Genomic DNA, 20,638 nt, shown 5'->3' with positions numbered 1-20,638 from the left:
CGGATAAACGGACAAATCTCCGGCTGGACGCAGGCAGGCAGGCATCGAAACGGACGGAGGGATGGACACGGGGGCAGGTGGGCGGACGGGTGGCCAGACAGACAGATAAATAGACAAATATCCGGATGGGTGGACGGATATCGACAGGCGGGCAGGCAGACATCGATGCGTAAGCAGGTGGACGGACAGATGGATGGATGGGTGGACAGAGACAGGCAGATAAATAGACAAATATCCGGCTGCACGGACGGATTTCGACAGGCAGACGTCGAAATGGATGCATACATAGATGGACGGACGGACGGACGTGGATGGATGGGCACCTAGACAGATGGGCAGACAGATGGATGGATGGATGGGTAGCAATAGGCAGACAAACATCCACATAGGTGGATGGATAGATAAACCAGCAGGCAGAGATGGACAGACAGACAGACAGAGAGATGGACAGAGGCAAAGATAGATAGACATAGACAGACAGACAGACAAACATCCAAATAGATGGATGGATAGATAGGCAGGCAAGCAGACATCCAGATGGCTAGATAGAAAGGCAGGTAGTTAAAAGGGATAAATAGATAGAGGGATAAATAGATGGATAGACAGACAGACAGACAGATATATGGGTGGATGGATACGTAGACAGATAGATGGAGGGACAGGCAGACAGATAGGTACATAGACTAACATCCAAACAGATGGATGGATGGATAGACAGACAAACATCCAAATGGATGGATAAACCAACAGACAGAGATAGATAGTGATGGACAGATGGATAGATGGGCAGGCAGACATCCAGGTGGATAGATAGAAGGACAAGTAGTTAAAGGGATAACTAGATGAATGCATGGGATGGAGCACAAGCTTTCAGGAGCTGAAACTCGCTTCATCCGATGCGACATTCTCATTTCTCACTCCAACTTATCTGCTATTTTCTGCAGGGCCTTTCACAGGGTCCGAGGAAGTGCGCTTCAGCTTGTCCCGCATCTGTCTTATCAACTTCGGTTGGTCGCCACCCGTGGATCTCAGGCAGGTGCCACAGCAACCTAGGGCTCCTCGAGAGCCTTTCATGGGAGCCGCAGGGTGGCACAGTTAGGATGGCAAACAAGATAAACCCAGAGATTTCCCATAGAAATGCATCACTGGGCTCTTTCTGAGTTCATTGCAACAGAAAAAAAAAAATCTGGTTTTTTTTTCTGTAGTCAGAAAAGAGTGAAAACTAAGAGCTGGCATTTCAGAGGAGGGCCTCGAGTCTCTCCAGGGGTGCCTTGAGTCTCAAAAAGGTTGAGAACCACTGGTCTATCAGGTGGCTACACACATCTCCTCTGTCTCTTACACAATCAACCCACAATCCATAGTGTTAAAACTATTCAGCCCCGCGGTGGTCTTCCCGAGTTCTTTGCAACAAAAGAATTGCTCTAGGATTTCTCTGTAGTCAAAAAAACAAGGGAAAACTTCTTAGCTGACACTTGTTGGAGGGACGCATTGAGTCTGACAAGGCGACCCATGATTCTAGCCAGGGTGGGAACCGCCGTGCTAGTCGGCAAGAGAGGGACTGCTTCCCAGGACCTCGCAATCAACAGGCAAGACAGAAGCAGGCTGCACCTCTGCTTACGTGCAGCCTGCACTCAGATGCAGCGTGGCTGTCTATCACATCTTCCACCAGCTGTATTTGCCGGTGCTTGCGTTGCCCTAGAGAGATGGCTTATGGTCTGCAGTCACCAGCAATACCTGTGGGCAATCAGCCCTGATTTCATCCTTTTTTTGCGATGGAGAAAACACTGAAAGCTGGAACACAGGTGTTGGGGGGCTTTCTCCCAAAGGAGCAAGCACTGACTGAGACACAGGATATTTGATGGAAAGAGGAAGAAAAGTGTGGTCACCCCCAACAAAAAAAACCCAGCATCTGCAATTTTCCATGTTCAGGTTTCTCCCCTCCCCTGTTGAAAAACTTGTTGGGACAACTTGGAAACAAAGGTATATAAAACAAGAAAAGAGAAAATGGTAATGGGGGAAACTCAGTTCCAACATTTTTTTTTAATTTGGGGGAGAGGGATTGAGCCTTCCTACAAAACCAAATGCAGAAAGTTTTGTCCAGCCCTTTAGTCATTCTGGATAAGCCGGGCATGGTCTAATCCTGCTTTTATTGAAATCAGTGGGAGTTTAACGTGGACTTCTTTGGGAGCACAATAAGCCCAAGCTTAGTCAGATTTCTTTTCCAGGTCAGTGCAATGTAATTATCCCACCGCTGAAAGAGTCCGAAAGCCGTGTTAATATTTCCATTCATTTGGAGAAAGCTCAGGGAAAAGAACAGAAACCTGCCACTGCTAATCCAGGCTGGAAGATGAGCTACTGCTCTAACTATAGCTTTTAATATGCGCTCTTCGCCGCTATGATTGGCCTCCTGCGTCACATGCTATTGCGTCCCTTTCCTGATTGGATGAGCTCTGAGCATGCAAATAGCTTTGAGAGGGTCATACGATTGCTTCCAATGCAGATGTTTGGGTTAATTGGTATTCACAACCCGCCATTTACAACATCTTCCCCTTTTTCTCTTGGAAAGTCGGGGGAGCAAAATTTAGCTCACACGATCTAGTTAAATTTTTTTTTTTGCCAGAGGCCTCCATCACAGTTAGGACTCTGCTGTCCCTGTATTAACCCACATGAAGGTACAGCGCTTTCACGAAAGCCCGAAACAATAGTCAGCAAAACTGTCACAGGACAATGTAGTTATTATATTAAAAAGTGTTTCCAAACTTAAATTCAGCCTTTGACCGGCTCAGGTACAAATCCACTGTATAACACTTGCATCTAATCTAGTGAAAAATCATGGGGGACCATCATGTGTATATGCAGCTGAGCGTGTTTTCAGGGTGCACGGATGTTCACTAGCTTAGATGTAGATGATGAGACTACAGTCTAAATTTACAATGTTTTTCTCAATAGGGTGTTTGATGGTACAGTTTTCCTGGATATAAAGAAGCATAGGACATGTTGTGCAGACAGGTCTTTTATATAATGCATTTATTCCTGGTTGTATTTGCTACATGGATTAGAAATATCCCTAAAGAAGACAGTTTTCCTTGGCAATGCTGGGAACTACCTGTATCAGGGTAGCTGCATTTTGCTTTTATAATGGGAGTTACTACTGCCACCCTGATGCGGCAGGGGATCTATCCTGATGTCATAAAAACATGCAAGTCACAGTGTACTGGTGTATTTGAAAGAAAAAGGAGCATGGAGCCTATGCCAGAATAAGGAGCAATGGTCTCAAGTTGCAGCAAGGGCAATTGAGGTTGGAGATTAGGAAAAACTCTCTCACTAGGAGGGTGGTGAAACACTGGAACGGATCACCTAGAGATGTGGTGGACTCTCCATCCTTGGAGGTTTTTAAGGCCCAGATCAACAAAGCCCCGGCTGAAATGATCTAGTTGGGGATGGTCCTGCTTTGAGCACCAGGTTGGACTAGATCAGGGGAAGGCAAAATGCGGCCCGGGGGCCGGATACGGGCCGCTAGGCCATTCTGTTCAGCCTGCAGGGCCCCTAAAAAATTTAGAAAATTAACATTTATCTGCCCCTGGCTGCCTATTATGTGGCCCTCAATGGCTTACCAAAACTCAGTAAGCGGCCCTCCACCCAAAATAATTGCCCACCCCTGGACTAGATGCCCTCCTGACGTCCCTTCCCACCCTTATTTGCTATGATTTATACAGAACCCATTTCTAGCATAACTCTTGCAAGCCGCATCATAAAACCAGACTGTTTAAACATTGGTGAAAAGAACCAGCTCTAATCCTCTGCATCTTCAGAAAGGATTTAGCAGTTGGAGGTTGGTGGATGCCTGGTAGGCCACGCTCAGCTCATGTTCACTAAAGAAGTCAGTTCCCAAAGGAAAAAAAAAAATGATGGAGAAAGCAAGAGACTGAGAAATGCAAACAAAGCGGAGGCAAAGACTTGAGATGCCACCCAGGGTTTCCGTTTCCTGTGGGAGGTCCACAGCGACAGTGCCCACGTCATTTCTTACGGGCATAAGTAATGTCTTCACGTCCTAGACCGAACTGTAGTTTATTCCGTTGTTAAACCATACCATTTCACAGGTGTTTGCTTTGTTTCACAGCTGTGGTTGTATAGGTGACAATAAAACAGGCTCAGGACTGTCACCGGGCATGCATTGCCAACCACTCAAATGACACGAAGAGGATCGTGGACAGCAGTGGGTCAGAGAGTCACTGAGATGCCCTCGACCTTCAGCTCACATGCTTTATCAAGCGATGCGAGTGCTTTACATGATGCATACTTTAAACTGCCACTTTGAGGTATCGATTATCAACTTAAAAGCTACAAGGATATGGACTGGAAAGATGGTCCAGCGGGTGCCAGGCCAGCCTGGGACATGCAAAACCTGGACTTGGTTTCCACAGGCTTCTTAAACAACTCTCCTAGTCTTCCTACCCCTCAGCTCCCCATCTGTTAGATGAAGACAATAGCTCTTTCCCTCTTCCCAAAGACTGTTGAAGGGACAACTGGGATCACACCCTGACTGTCAACAAGGCGCCACTGGATTTTTAATGCTGACAACCATTTTTTACTCCTTCTCTGAACTATGGATGGTGCCATGTGGGATTTGGAAGACAAGTGGATGAAAAAGGGAGAGAAGGACTTCATGGGACCACTGGACTCTTCAAATGGGTGGGGGGGAAGATGCTAGGGACTCATAGGTAGGTTAGGCTCTAGCATTTCCAGATAAATATACAGTAGGTGGCACTCACTGACTGTGTTTCCGGTCTGTATCACCACAAGGCCCAAGGTGATTCAGAAACAGGAGCTTCAGTCCGATATCAGACAAAAAGGCAGAGGGGAGAAGTGGCTGGCTTGGCTTTTTTCTGCTGAACAATATGTCCTGGGCCCAAGATCAGCTGTTCAGAGGGACAGCAGAATGCAATTGTCCCTAGCATTTCATGAGACCTTTGAAAGGTGTTTTAAAAGACCTTTTTCCAATTTCACTGGAAGTAGAGGGAAATTTCCCAAACTGTGTAACCGGAGGTAATGCGTATGATGTCATGAAATGAGACCAGTCCCCGCTGCTGACTTCCAGCCTGCAAGACTGCATGTGGTATGCACCTGTTGCCCTTTTCTGGTTCTTTTTTTTAAAGCTGGCTTTAGTGTACTTGAGCGGTGACACATTTACAGCCCTGGAGACTCCAGGGATGGAGGAAGGGCCTGGGAGCCTTTCATCTTAAAGACATTAATCCCAATTTGGCCTAGACCATCATTAACTAAAAGTCATTTATTTCCAAGGGCCGTTTGGTGGGTCGCACAAATGAATTGGTGCTCTAAGGAGAGGATAAAGAATCTCAACAGAGAAGCCAAGACAGAAAGGATAGGATATAACATGGCCAGGTTAAAAGCAAAGGACATTTGAGTTTGGACTTGCCAGCAGCCACCAGCGCCAGTGCTCTGCATAGACAAGTTGTGCGGCAGAACTGAACAACTTGCAGCGGTTTGATGGGCTAACGGAAATGGGCACTATTTGTTTGTTTGTTGGTCTCTGTTTTGGGGGGTTTTTGGTTATTATTTTCTGGTGTGTCCACGCAGTAGCTGCATTCTTGTGCGCCAAAATCTGTGTTCCTTTTTTTTTCTAAAAAAAAAAAAAAAAAGGGACTCTCTCTAGCACGCCTGGTTAGAAGGGGTGTCTTCAAAACGTGAACTTAGCAACGAGCTATTTCTTCCCAACCATCCTCAGGCCACCTAAAACAAGCCCCCTTGATCGCTGCTAGCTGCTCCCCTTCATTTCACTGGGGCATCCGCCCTGGGGTCCAATAATGCAAGTTAAAAGACAGCACTGTGTACTGTTTCACAGCAAAATCAACCAAGCAAGAAAGAGAAAGGACTGTACCGTGACAGTCAGCACAATCTATATTACTTGTCATATAATTTTGTTGGTTCAAGTGGGGGAAGCCTAAAGTTTGTACAGGCTTGGATTATCCCTGCTATGGGTTTCCTTCTTAGTTCAACTCCTGCCTCTAGGAAATTTACCCTTTCTTACCAGCCTTAAATTCCCTTAACATTGACCAACCATGTTGAATGATAACAAACAGATTTCATAGACATTAGGGCTGGATGATTTAATAGCAGTAATGGTTTGCATTTACTTTTCACTTTAGGTTTGGTTCCTTATGTGGGGCAAAGACCTGTACATTTCTTTGCTAATTCCCTTTATCCTTATAATTATTATATATCATTTGTTCCCCAGTAATACCCCACAATGCCAGGCACTATAAAACACAGTGAAAAGGCAGCCTCAAGAGATCTTTTATTATTAATAAGACATTTTTTCGTGAGCTTCTTACCTTCCTTCCCAGCCAAACTATTGATCTAGGAGGAGCATCTGCTCTGTGTAGTATAAATATGCTAGGAGGCAGACTCAAAAGAGGAGCATATGGCCACTTTCATTGTGGTGCAGACTTTGTGCCAGGCTCATTTTAAATAAGATACACATGCAGACTCGGTCCTCTTTATTTTGAAGTCATTAAAATCCATTGTGCTTCAGCTACAATGCAGGGTTTGTGTAGAAGGCTGCATCTGACTGTCTAAATCTAGGCAGGTATTGTAACGTGCAGCTCCATTTACATGGTGTTGCTTGAGGACCGTTTGTGCTAGTTTTTCACACTCTAACCTGCTGTATCTTAAAGTGGCCTGTTATTTAGAAAGTGCTGAATAGTCCCCCTCTAAAAATCAGGTTGCTTTTAAGCCCCTCCATACGAGTTCTCCAAAATTAAGCCTCCAAAAAATTACTACTCACTTCTTAAGACTGTGGCCTATTCGCTACACATTTTCTTTTGTTGTTGTGTTAAGTTCTGTTTGGATTTACCACTTAAAACTGCGCTGCCTGAAAGGTGGTGGCGAGATCATAGGGATGTGAAGAGAAGAGGAAAGGGGCATGAGATGAGAAGAAGGTATTTCTTTTAATCCCTGGTTTGGAAGATTGGTCACTAGCAAAGCCAGACTTTACAGTATTTGTTTCTGCAAAAAAAACCCCAAACAACAACCCCCCCCAAACAAAACAAAAACAGTGAAAAGGCGAAGAAGTTGCAGTTTCCAAAGCAGAGCAGCCTTCTTAGGTGGTGGGTATCAATGTAACTCTACAAAAGCATGACTGAGATGCAGCTGGTAAGTCTCTTATTTCCATTTCCTTTAAATGTAAACACCATCTTCAGTATCATCATGCTGCCACCTTTCAACTTTGGAAAGAAAAAAATCTTTTCCTAGACGCACGCTCAAAGGCTAAGTTCGACACCACGCTTGACTTTTCCACAGCAAAGCAAAGCCAACATTTCCCTTTACCTGCAGCCCTAGAGCTGGATCCCGCAAAGAACCGCACTCAACCCAACAGAGCTACTTGCATCTGAGGTCAGATCTGCAGCTGATGCATCGCAGTCATGCTCCAATAGAGTTTCATTGATACCCGCCATCTAAGAAAGCTGCTCTGCTTTGGAAACTGCAGCATCCCCTTCACCTTTTCAACTCTTCTGCTTAAAATGAGCATCCAGATCGTGGATCCCCTATCATTCAGTTCACTGTGTTCATTCGTAAGTGTATTTTTTCAAACTGTTCTTTATCTTTAATGCCTTTGTGTTGTTGTTGCTGTTGTCCTCTTTTGTTTTAGACCCTCTGAAGCTCTGAAGACAAATCTCTGAGCACAGGACAGAAACAGCACGTGGGCTTGCGAAACGAACCCAACTAGACAGCGTCCCGAATAGTCATGAAGCCAAATTCATTCCCGACGCAACGCCGTCGAGGCCAATGGGGCTATGCCAAGAAGAGATTTGCACCAACTGGAAGTCTGTCAGTGTTTGCTCTCCCCTTGAAACCCCCCAAACCAGAAGAAACATTACACAGCACCCAGGTGAGAGGGCAGGAAAAACAGCCCAAGTTTGCAATTGTTGAGTAAGCTCCGCTACTATCATGCACATACATCTGGTTAAGCAGTAGAGAAGCAGACTTCAAAGGACGTAGAAGTCATTAGACTCTCAGTTCAAAGAAAAAAGTGAGCATCTGGTCCAGGCCATCTGGCAGGGGACATAAAATGGTCTCCTTCTTCCCCAGTCAGTCTATGAAATTTTCATTAATTGTAGGAACATCTTCCAGGATTAATCAACATCAGATTGCTAAAACTGCAAGTCTTCATAAATCACCAACATTTGTTTCTTAGGAGAGCAAAGTATTTACAGTCCAAACCCTGTGGGTTCTTTTGCACAGGTGTGGCAGGAGGCTATCATTAAAACTTCAGCTGAGGATGTCCAGAAGTGCCTAAATTAATGGGTGCCTAGCTCCCTTCAGCTCCCTGGAAAGCCCCAGCTGCAGACACCAGAATGGTTTAAATGGACAGTTTTCCAGACCACTCGTGAGTCTCCTACTCTGGTTCCATGCGGTTTGACGGACTGAAACTTTGTGTACCTCGTATATGAAAAAGGACGATAGTATCCAAGTTAAAACATTGCAGCTGAATAAAAGTATTTATCCATTCTGATTTGTATTAACAAGCCCCAACCAAGATCACCAACCATGGGACAAGCTCTCAAGAGTCGGCTTGTTTTCCAGCTAGACAAAACAGGCCAAGGAAACATTATCAACCCCTCTTCAGATGGATCTGAGACGAAGCGCCGCATCCAAGCTGGTACAGCAAATTCTTGGCTGAGCTGGAAACTAGGGGTGAGATCTTGACCCTGCTGAAGACAATGGCAAAGCTCCCCTTGACCTCAAGATGTGTGCGCCGAGATCTGTGCACGTCGGCTGCGGGTTTGCTTGTTCAAGACCTTTGCACCTATATTTGCACAAGTGAGCATTTTGAGGTTCCGAGATTCTACCAACTAGGTACTGATATTTAGAGAAGCCAGATTTTGATGTTATGTTGAGCAAAAACTTCTTCAACAAAGGGATCTCTGGGGCTGATCCAGTGTTTCCTGCATACACCTGCTCCCCAGAGTAGCCCCAAATACAGCACACTGCAATCGTCTTCCCTTAAATGGTACCCCATGCAGGCCAATGCATTGAGGTCTTCACTATAGAAGTCAACCCTATGTAACCAGACGTGTTCCCTTTTCCTCCCAGCTTCCTGCAGGTTAGTCGCATGAAATGAGCTATTTAATGCCATTATTGCATCAAACCATGAAGTCCTAACTGAAAAAAAAAATGCTGCTTTCATATGGAAGTTTTGCCCTGAGGAATGGCTAGAGGTTTTGATGCATGAGTATTAGGATTATTTCCAATACCACCCGCATAATAAGAGCAAAAGACTTTTCCCCCGCATCAGTAGCTTACAAGAGGACCAAATAAAGGGAAGCTTTGTTAGGATGTGCTGGACTGACGGGCAAAGCAAGAGGGATGTTCTGTCAACGAGGACCTGTCAGGAAGCCTTGTTGATGCCGTCTTGGGATGAAGAATACCTCCACGCTGCGTGACACCCCCGCAAGCCGACTGGGACTCAATGCAGCCCCCTGAAACTTAGCAGATGTGAAGAGAAAGAAAAAGTCATCTCTGATTTTGGGAGCAGGGACTCGCAGCAATTCCAGTTTTAGACACTCCTCTCTCGGGGACCCTGATCATTGCTGGAAAGTGAATATTCCAGGGGATTATATTGAAGAGTGCCTTGAAATTCAGGCAGGTGATTTGATAAAACAGGGAAGGCGACAGCTGCTGTAGTAAACTAAACAGCGACTCTGACACGCTGCTCCAGGGCACCAGTGCCATATGCTGATTGTGACAAAACGATGACCGGGGAGCTGAGACCATTTCTAGCTGCCTTCTTGCATTTCATTTTTTGTCAGCCATGTCTGTCCCTATAGCAGAAAGCTGTTATACCACAAGGCTGCGGAAATCTATCTTCACAGGGCCTCAATAAGAAGAACTGCTCTTACACAAAATTCAAAATCAGACCCAGTTGTGGGTTTTTTTGCTTTTGTTTTTTTAAATGCAGGGGTTTCCTGGACACCATTTTCATCAAATCAGCCTTCAGTTCTTGCCTGCTGAAAACTTTCCAATTTTGCTATCATTTCACCTTGTGTCGGGCTCATTTGGAATCAAGCCGATGGAATTTGCTGACCCAGAGCAATGCAGAACCCGGACTTTCTCCTGCGATTGTGTGCCTGGGGTTGTTAACGCAGACAAAATGTTAATAAACGTTTTGTTTGCTGGTGGTGTCTTCCTTAAGGGTTTCCCAGCATGCTGCAAACGCTAACCAAATTCAGCTTCTGGAGTTCATGCTACAGTAGCTCATCGGTTGTTTACAGATGGGGGAAACTGAGGCACAAGGATTTCAGAGTGCTTTATGCCAGGAATCTGCATGCGTTTTTAATCTAACTACAATCGCCGTGTTGTTTGCCAAGTGCCGTTTTGTTGCCAAGACCATCCTTTGCCTTCACCGAAGCGTGGCAGCTTCCAGGTAGAGCAAAAACCCACCAGAAATGACAGGACAAAGTCTCATAATAGAAGATAATTAAACCTTGATGACCTTCTAGTCAAAGGAAAGCTCTCCGGGATAAAGAATTACTTACCAGCCTGGGTAAACTAGTTTTTCAAGTCCAGCCAGAAAGAGGGTAGTAATCAAGCAACAGATCAGGTGATGGAGGAGGATGGTCACCTGGTGGGTGGGTGTTGCGGCTAACCAGTGGGTTATATGCCAAAGGGAACTAGCGGCTATAAAAGGCCTGGACCAAGAAAGGAGAAAAGCATGTGTGAAGGGGCATTTCTCAAGTGCAGAGAGGCTGCTCTTCTAATCCTTCTGCAACGCTCCTGGCTGTAAACTGGGGTGCACACATGAGCCGTGTTCTGGGAAAGGGGGCACAGTATCAGCAATATAGTCCCGAGCTGAAGTCAAGGCCGTGCCGAGCACCTGCATCTCCTTCACCTTGCCGGTGCTCAGCACTTGGGTACGGCAGGCCCCGAGGGGCAGACGCAATTTGGTATCGAGTGGGGCTGTCCAACCCATTTAAACTTCTTGCACAATGGAAGCCAGGAGGCGATCTGCTGTACGGATCGCCCCACTCCCCAACTAGGCCCCCAGCTGAGGCTTGAGGCACCCACATATCCAACTTACCCCAGATCAAGCAGCAAATAGCTCATGCAGGAAGAGCAGCCAGGAGCCAAGATGCCCAGCCAGCTTCTCTAACAGCTCTTCAGTTGACCCAAGGCAGTGCTACTCAGTTGAATGAAACTCTAGCATGTTGCCTTGCCAGTCCCTGACTATCATATACAAATAGTCACAGTATAGCCCTTGCACACGTGCATGCAGGTGAGTTAAGAGCTGGAAAACCAACATGAGACAAGTATCATTTTCCAAAGCCAATGGCTTCTATTACTAATAAAATGCAGCTTCTCCCTTTTTTTTCCTCTCTCTGCATTTGTCGTTCCCCTCAAACATCCTTTGGGTGCAGAGCTCCCCATGCAATATATTCATGAGCTGCCAGTAGGCACTTCCAAGCGGCAGTTAAAGCAACAAGACAGCACAAGAAATTCAGGTTGTTATCCTGGCATCTCTATTCCTCCTCTTGCCAGCTCCAATTAATAGGTCCTTAAAGAGCCAGGCCTCCACAGCAAAGGCTGCGGTTTGATAGACAACGTGATTAACATGGTTTCCTAATTGAATTGCCAGGGCCACTGGCACACAGCTTCTTGTAAATGCTGTTTCACTTCACCGGCCCGGAGGATTATAGAAGAGTGAGGAATGATTTCCCCCCCCATACACACACACCTAGTCTGCTAATTGGGGTTGAGGAGATTAGGATACTAAGCAATCACACCACAGGATCCAGGGCTTTAGAGATAAAAAGGTATAAGATGTCTTAGTGCATGACAGCACCAGCACAGACTATCCTTACCAAAAGCCCCTGTGAAAACCTCTCATTGGACTTCAGGCCTCTAGGCACCGAGTCCTCAGATACTCTCGATGATCATCTACAGCCCTTAACTTCGGGATGCATCACACTAAGGGATACAGCCCCTTCCCTTCCCCTAGGAAGCAGCGATGAGACCGATTTAGTGGCTTTTGATTTTTTTTTTGTGCAGTAGTTACCTGTCTGACATTAAGGCTAAGATTTTATAAAGCCGCTTAGGGAAATGAGACATTCAATTCCTTATTAAAATTAATTTAAGGAAATAAAAATTGGGCGTCCTTGTCCCTTAGGCAGTTTGAAACAAATCTCAGCCAAACAGAACAATTTCCCGCCCCCCAAAACATTTATGTAAAATAGCATCTGTGTTACCTTTTTTATTATTACACCTACACCTATTTTCATCCACTGTTTCTTTTTGGTAGGAACATCATAAGTGAAGACAGCAACATTACTTGCATCACCTCTGAAAGAATCAGGGAACACAAGTTGTCACCTTCAATACTGCTTTTGATTTTCAAGAACCGACATTGTCCGAGGCGTCTGTGACCACAAATGGTTTTGCTGGTGAAACGGGGTAGCTTTCAGTCATTATTGGAGGAATGAGGTCCTTGAAATTACAGTAGTCCGCTGCAACACAGAGACGTTCTGAGAGCTACAGAAATTCAGGAGGCACACCAAATGTGATCTAATCCCCAGCAAAAATAGAAGTGAAATCATACTTCATCTGCATCATTCATGTGTATAATTTTATCTTTGCTACATATTCTCCAAGGTTGTAAGCTAGAAAGTGCTTTCCTTTTCTTTTTTTTTTTTTTAAACCCCTCTTGTCCTTCCAAAGAGTGCCATAGCTGCAAGTCACCGGAGACGGCGAGAGCTATTAGCTTTGCTGAGCTCCTCAATAAATGCCAAAGTCGCCTAGATTTCTGGTGCCTTATGCAGATTGAAGCCCACTGTACAGACGCACACATTTGTAATAATTGCAGCATTTGAATTGCTTCCATTTTGAACCATGGCGGCTGGTAGTATCTGCATGAATCTCTAACAGATTGTTCTTGCAAATGCTAAAAGCGTTAAACAATAATGGCAATTAGAGATAATTACAGTTATTCTGAAGCAAGGACTCGAGTTAGATTCCAAGACGACGTGCAAGAAAAAAAAAAAACAAACCCAAAAAACCTGGAATCGGTGTCTTGTTTATCATCCCAACTGCAGGCCACTTTTTATTTGATGAGAAATCTGCCAGATTTAATTGTTAAATGATTTTCTATAAATTATTTAGCGTAATACAATATCTGAAGCCTGGCTCTGCTTGCAGAGCATATGTGGCAGCCCTGCTCAAGTCCAATCACCACCACTAAAAACGATCGGCTTGGCTTCCGGTATCTGCCGAGTCGCAGAATGGTTTCTTCTTCCATGCCAGTTGTTACCTCCAACAATGCAAGAGGTGTTTCGCAGGTCGGGAATGCCTGCCTCTCGGTGGAAGTGAGCAACCTTGAGGTAGTCCGAGCCATCGCTAGAGGCCAAGTGATGGGGTCAGTCGCTGAGATGCACCAGTCCCGGTCTTCCTCTATATGCACTGCTATTTAGGCATTACTCCCCAACCTGTGCCCAACATGCCAGATCGTGTCTGTACAGTAGCGCTTACAGTCCAAGCATCCTGGAGCTACATGTGAACGAGTCCAGCCAGTTGGAGAAGCTACCCTCTTTGCAGCCACTGTGCAAAGTTAGTCAAGTGCCATTAGTCCTCCAGTGCTTTCCCACAGTCCCCCTACTGTGCCAAGACAGACAGATCGACTTCTCCCACAATGCGGTAGGGAAGCATCAGAGAAGGGCTCAGCTTGCTGCAATGCAAAGAATATGCCCCTAGTATGTCATAAGTGAGTGCAATGTCTTGAGGACACAACTCAAGAAGAGAGTTAAGGCTAAGCCAGTTAGGGGTGGGAGGGCTAACCTCTCCCCTCAGGAAGGCATTCGCTCCCTTGGTACCATCACAGCTAGTAAGCCATCACGAGAGCCGTGGCAGCCTGATTAACTGGGCACGATGGGCATTAGAGAGCTTTCAGATAAATGTAATCAAGCGCTTAACATCTTGCCCACTGCAAAACATCCATTTAACATGGGATTTCGGTCCCTCTGATCCTGTTTGCGAGCATCATGTTAGAGCTTTGTTTATACAGCATTAACTCGCCATAGCAAACGGTGCCAGGCAAGCCACGTCCATTTGCTTTCCCCTGGCTCAGCAGAAAGCTGCTTAACCTGGATACCGAGTTTAAAGACCCAATGGTTGCAATTTAATTCAGTTTTGACTTTGCAACTTCTTTGCATAGGATAGGAGGCTTCATGCATTCAGGGCATGTGACAGTCATTGCTACAGAACAATATCATTAAATATCAGTAGTAATAATAATACCACCTAATGCTTTGCCCCTTCAAAGCATTTTACCGATACTGTTCCCTTTAACACCAGTGCGAGTTTATACTAGTACATAAGTGACAGCAAAGCTAAGCTCTTGACTCAGGCTGGGTCCACACACAAGCTTTACACCACTGTAACTATTTGGGAGATGATCAGACCAGTAAGAAACCCCCCCCCCACAAGCATTGATAGCTGTACTTCAGGATTTCCTCCCTTCTCAGCCTATAGCTAACCCAGCATCGAGTACCTTTATATCGGGTAGGGCAAAATGAGGCCTGGGGTCCAGATACAGCCCACCAGGCTATTCTATCCGGCCTGCAGGACCCCTAAAAAATTTAGAAAATTAATATTTATCTGCCCCGGCTGCCTGTCATGTGGCCCTCAATGGCTTGCCAAAACTCAGTAAGTGGCCTTCTGCCCAAAATAATTGCCCACTTCTGCTTTATTTTGACACAGGGCACAGACAGAAGTTATGTTTGTCATACAACTGGCCCCCTGAAAGCACTCTACAGCCGTGCTGCGACACGTGCGTGACTGCAGACCACATGACAAATGAACCCTTATCTAATGAGGGGTCAGAGGAAGATGCTGCAACGTGCAGCTCCTTAGGGAGCTTGCCTAGGATCAATCTCTGCAGCCCAGCCCCATCCCTGGTGTCTGCAGGAAGGAAAGGGGGAGCTGTGGCCTGGGGTTTGCCTGGCCTAAGCTAGGATGGTGGGGGGTGGATTGGAGCTTCTCCCCATACCTCATGCCCCCCCTTGCATCCACTTCTTTTTACTCAGGCCAGGTGGACCCCAGCCTGCAGCTCTCCCTCCCTCCTTGCGGACAGCACAGGAGCTTGGGGTGGGGGCTGCATCAGTGGGACGGGTGGGCAGGCTCAACGTCCCCCTCCCCAAACTCAACAGGCAAACATCTGGGGGTGGGGGGGGGGTCACTCCAACTCATGCAGAGTGCCATGAGTTAGAGAGTGGAGACCTGCACATCTGTCAGCACCCAGAATTGTAGATGCACTAGCAAGGCACAATCTTGCACCACATTAAACAGTACTGGCACAGAGCAGTACAGCTTTTGTGCGTTGCCTGCACAGTCCCTGGATATGGGAAGGTAAGTGTCATTATCCCCATTTTACAGATCTGGAAACTGATCTGTTGTGAGGCCTTGCACAGCTGTCTCTCCCCCACCCTTTTGCCATCTTGTCTAGACAGACTATGAACTGCCTGGGGTACAGACCCTCTCTCCACGACATTTCATACAGCCCCAAGCACAGCAGGATCCTGAAGGTGGGAAAGATGCAGAACAATTGTCAAGTGACATTTTCAAGGCCGCATGAGGAGATGGCATTAAAAGCACAGATTGACATCCTGAAGCGAATCTGGCTCAGGTTGATCTAATAGGTTTTGCTCACCTCTCTCATTTCTGACTCCAGGAGATTTTAGCTCCCAGCACAGTGCTCAGATGTCTAGAAACTGCTTTCCCTATGGCCTATTATAATGATCACTGCCTAAACCTTATTACAAAAAATCAGGGGAGAAGGGGGTGGAATTTACTTGTATAGAGCATAAGAACAAATAGACTACTTGGCTAATGCTTGCAAAGTGCTTTGCAGATTAAAAGCACTGTATAATGCTGGGTATTATAATTGCAGGCTGTGGCACCAGGAACAAAAGGCGGCTTGTAGCAAAGCTAACGAAGTTGAGGGAGAACAGGAGCTAGGAATTTGTATGGCAAATTCCTTGGATATTTGCACGGGCCCCAACCAATGCCAAGGCTCTCAGCAACTCCCAGCAAGCTCCTCTCGCCCCTGAACTCATTCCATTCAGCCTGCAGTGGGAGGGAGAGAAGAGCAAGAGGCAAAACAAAAGGCCATGAACCATCTTGAAATGCAAAAGGATGCCCGAGGTCCCGCCACTCCAGCTTCTGAAGCACTACCAGGGGGAAGCAGGGAGGAGAGCCCAGTAGGGCAAAAGCTGGGGGGTCCAAGCACTTTCAAGGGAGATGGAAAGGCAGGCGAGTCGCTGGCTGGGCTATAGTGCAGCAGCTACAAACCAGCCACAGTGGCTTGTATGCAGCGGAGGGAACAAAGGGCTCAGGAAAGCAGCACGTGCATAGGATGTGGGTACAAGCGGCAAGGCAGTGGCAGTGGCAGAGCTTTCCTGAGGTTGGCAGCGAGCAGGGCCGAGTGAAATGCCAGCTCAAAAGGCCTCTATGTTACAAGGAGGCCCATCATAGACCCAGAAACTTGACCCGTGTCGTGATCATCCTCGAAACATAAGGGATCGCCATCACTGCTGAATAAACCTAGACACGGGAACGGGAAGATGCAGAGAGAGCCTCGCTCCTCTACTCAGCCACACGTTACTAGGGAGCTTCATGCACTTGGTGACTGAAGGGAAAATCTAGGGGCAAACGCTGAGGTTCAGCTTCTACCGGTTGGGAAGGGGTACCATGGACCGGCTATGACCGGGGTCTACCAAACTTTTGAGGCAACCCACTGCGATGCTCAGTGCAGGGGACACCAGTAAGAGATTTATTCTGGTACAAAGAGACCGGCACCACAGCGTTTGTTCGGCGCACGTAGCACTGTGTGCAGCTACCCACGCGGCCTCCAGCTGTAGCTACCCAAGGCCTGGCTCCCCCCATCTGGGAGTTACTATAGCAAGACGACGGTCACCCTGGGCCTTGCACAGCTGAGCTGTTTAGTAGCAAAGCTAGCAGCTTTTTAGAGTCAAGCAGTGTCTAGACCAGGCACCCTCTACGCAGGCTTCAGCACCTGCCCAGCCACGAGCCGTCCATACCTCTGAAGCGACTAGAGCTAGGCTGCACCTACAAAGCAACACCAACTTGGCAACCAAAAGACACAGCAGCAGGGCAGATGTAGGCTCTCCCACCCTCGAGCAGGAAGCCACATGGTAAAAGGCTTGCCACGATGCCCCGCCAAAGCAGTCCCAAGCCCACAATGCTGCCAAGATAAGCCTGTGGTGAGGAGCTGTGTTCCCAGCACGTTTTCTGCAAAAAGAGGCCCCTTAAGAAGAAAACAAGAAAGATTGAAGGAAAAAGCATCTTCTTATAGCAAACAGTGGCTCTAGGGAGCTGCAAGCCAGGCTCTAGAGGTGTCTGGGGCCTCACCTGAGTCCTACACCAGCTCCCTTAGGGGGTTGTAACCGTTGTTCCTGCAGCTCAGCTCCTCCTCTAGAAAAAGGGGGACAAAAGAGTTAAGGTTGTTTTGGGCATGGCGATTTTTTTAAAGCAAGATTCACAGCCGAGGTGCGGGGAGAAAAAGCAATAGGCACAGGCTAAGCCGGCCTGCCGAGTAGAGATCGCAAGAGACCACTTCGGCAGGGTGCCTGCTTGTAGGATTTGTTTTGCCCCTTTCTTGGTTAACATTCATTCAACGGGCTGGCCCGACAGCTCTGCCATGGGAAGGCTGCCAACCACACTTGCAAACCGAGAAGCAGCACTTCCCCTATGCTTCCTTGCCCCATCCCTGCCAAGAGCCCCTTCACCAGGTGGGTAACAAGTCACTATCCAGGCCTAGTCCACCAGCAGCCTCTGACCGGCACGTAGACTGCTTCCCAAGCACTGGCCAGAGACCACTCGCCTTCACAGACCAGGGCCGAGCCATCAAATCCTCAGGTCACTTGAGGCCATTAGTAAGAGCCAGCTCAACCCCACTGAGGTGGTGATAAACAGTCACTTGTCTAACTGGTAACCAGGTCTTACTCAAGCCAGAGCTGGAAGGGAGCAGCACGCTCAGCCTTTTTTCCCCCCCCCTTCATAGCAGAAGAATTTCCTCCTGCAAGATGAAGATCATGACTCAGACGCCTTTTGTCAGCCACTTAGGAGAGCCAGGGACTAGGGCTATTTTTAGGAGTCAATGCACAGCCATCAGAATCAGACCCTCAGTACATAAGACAAAAAGATACCTGTACCGTTCATGTGAGCAGGGTGTGATACTATTGCCAGGTTTCATGGACATTAAGGCTGGAAGGGACCTCTGAAGATCTTCAAGTCCAGCCCCCGCCACAGGGGCAGGTAGATTCAGCTTACCAGAAAGTTTCTAAAGCAGGGAAACTTTCCTCCCCAAATGCAGTGAGAAAAAAAAAAAGGAGGGCAAGTCTGCCCAGCAGTCATGGAAGTAAAGGTCTTCTTAAGAAGAGTGCACTATAGCCATGGGCTCCTGCCACCCACCTGAGAAAGCGCCAGTGCCGGTTTTTCAGCATCAGTCAATTTGGTTAAGTTTAAAATACAGGTGTTACCAAAGAACTTGGGTATGGAAAGACAAACCAGCCACGCTCCTACTTAGATTGAGCAATTATCCTAAGCCACAAACAACTCTTCCAGAGTCAACAGGCCCTTGATGAACCTGGCCTGTAAGGGCAGGGCAGGTCACCCCTTAATACTGATAGTTAGTGACTCCAATTAAGAGCACCAGGGCATTGGCCCATGGTTAATTAAGAATGCAAAGTTTGAGGCTAAGGATCATTTGTAATTTCTCCAAGTTCAGCACAGGTCACAGGCTTGGAGGAGACGTCACTTCCAAGCACAAGCCATCCAGTCTGACAACTGGTCTTGCTTTCTGTGCTAGGTTAGATGCCCCTTCCCTCATTCCTCTAGCCTCCCCCCAAAAAAAGAAATGCTGAGCTCAGCTGTGATGTAAATTAGCAGCCCCTTTGTGCTTTAACAAAATTTTGCTTTCGGAGAGCAACTTATAGAAGAAACCCCTGGTTCTTCTGTGCCTGGCAAAGCGTTACATATTCTTACCTTGCCAACTGAAGAAACATGCCTGTGCTTGAATGCCAGCATACAAATATTCACACCCACTATCTCAGCCTGCGAGGATTAAGCATTTTTACAAGCACTCAAACTAAAACGGAAGAGACATGGCAATTTGCATTTAAAGTGACTTTTTTGCCCAGATGCATCTGAAAACAGATTTCCTTTTCCAGTTGTTTCCCTGCACTCCCCACCCCCAAACCCACCTGTTTTCCTATTGTTTTTAGGGCAAAAGCCAAATCTTTAAAGACATTTCCCTCTTACTGAAACCTATTAAACCAGTTAGTGCCAAAGTAGTTAGATGTTAACATTAAGAGCTCTGGGCTCAGAGCGAGTCAGTGGAAACAAGAGATGCTTAGCACTGAGCCAGAAACTAGCATCAGCTGGCTCTATGGGAAATGCAGAGGCTTGGAGACTCCACCCTTCACAAGCCCAGGTGTGATGTGTGTGGTTTCAGTCCATTTGAAATGAGAGCTGAAGACAGGCAGGACCAGAGCCTGCCCTGCAGGTCAAAGAGCTGATCCTGGAGGGTGCTGGAACAAGATACCCCTCCCCCCCGCATCAAGTCCACTACCTCCTCCTGACCCAAAGCCCTCCGCCATCTGTAGCAACATCCTTCCCCACTCATGGAGCAGGAATGCTAACCAGTCAGACAAGTCTTATTAGCGTGCACATTTGGGACAGTTGTATTTTGAAGCACAGGCGAGGCTCCAGAGCCTTTAAGGCCACACCACCAAGGGCCAAGATCCAAGCCTATTCCAGAAGCAAGTGGCTGATGTAGTCAAGAAGTCTCATTTTTAGTTTGTGGAAGCTAGAAACCACTTCTGCTTTTAACCACTCCATCTGGCGAGGCATGAATTGCTGCTGTGTCATGGCAGTCACGTTACTGCATTCGTTCTTGTTCCCCCCCCACTCCTCCTCCTCCAGCATGTCAAGCGATCGTTTGAGAAGGCTCCTCAAACAAAAGCCCACGGGCCTGCTTGTACTCTGGGGTGCTGCTTCTCCTTGTTTCTAAGCCTGAAGATGCAGGAAGGGCTTACAAGACATGAGTGCTACAGGCATACTGCCTGATCACATACGGGAAGCAAGGGTAGGTCATGTAGGTGCTGCAGTCTGGACCCCCCCACCGCCAAACCAGAAACCACAGGCCAAAGACTTTCCTGTTAGCAGCTGCAAGGTGTTGGGTGAAGTTTCTCCCAGGCTTGTGCTGTCAGTAGGAGTCTGGCTTAACATTTCTCTTACTTCGGTAAGACACCATTAAGGTCAAACCTGGTGAGCTGGAAAACTGGGTGCTTACCCAAATGTAGAACCGTACCCCGTATACCATGGGCACGGTCAGCCCCAAATGCCATGCCCTTCATCCATTGTCACCATTTCCTTTACCAGTCTAGCATGAAGAAGAAACTAGAAGCTGTTTAAATGTGTCAATTCACCTTTAATGTTTGGGAAAAAAATAAATTAAAAAAAAAAATAAATAAAAATGGTATTTTGAGCAATTGCAGTTATGAAGGGAACATCTTGCTCCACAAGAGACCGTGAACAGGCTCACATTAGA

The sequence above is a fragment of the Crocodylus porosus genome, unplaced genomic scaffold, assembly GCF_001723895.1.
Source record: "Crocodylus porosus isolate Cpor-Errol unplaced genomic scaffold, CroPor_comp1, whole genome shotgun sequence".
In the NCBI taxonomy this organism is placed as follows: domain Eukaryota; kingdom Metazoa; phylum Chordata; order Crocodylia; family Crocodylidae; genus Crocodylus; species Crocodylus porosus.
The sequence above is the reverse complement of the archived record's forward strand: the minus strand, read 5'-3'. Positions refer to the sequence as shown.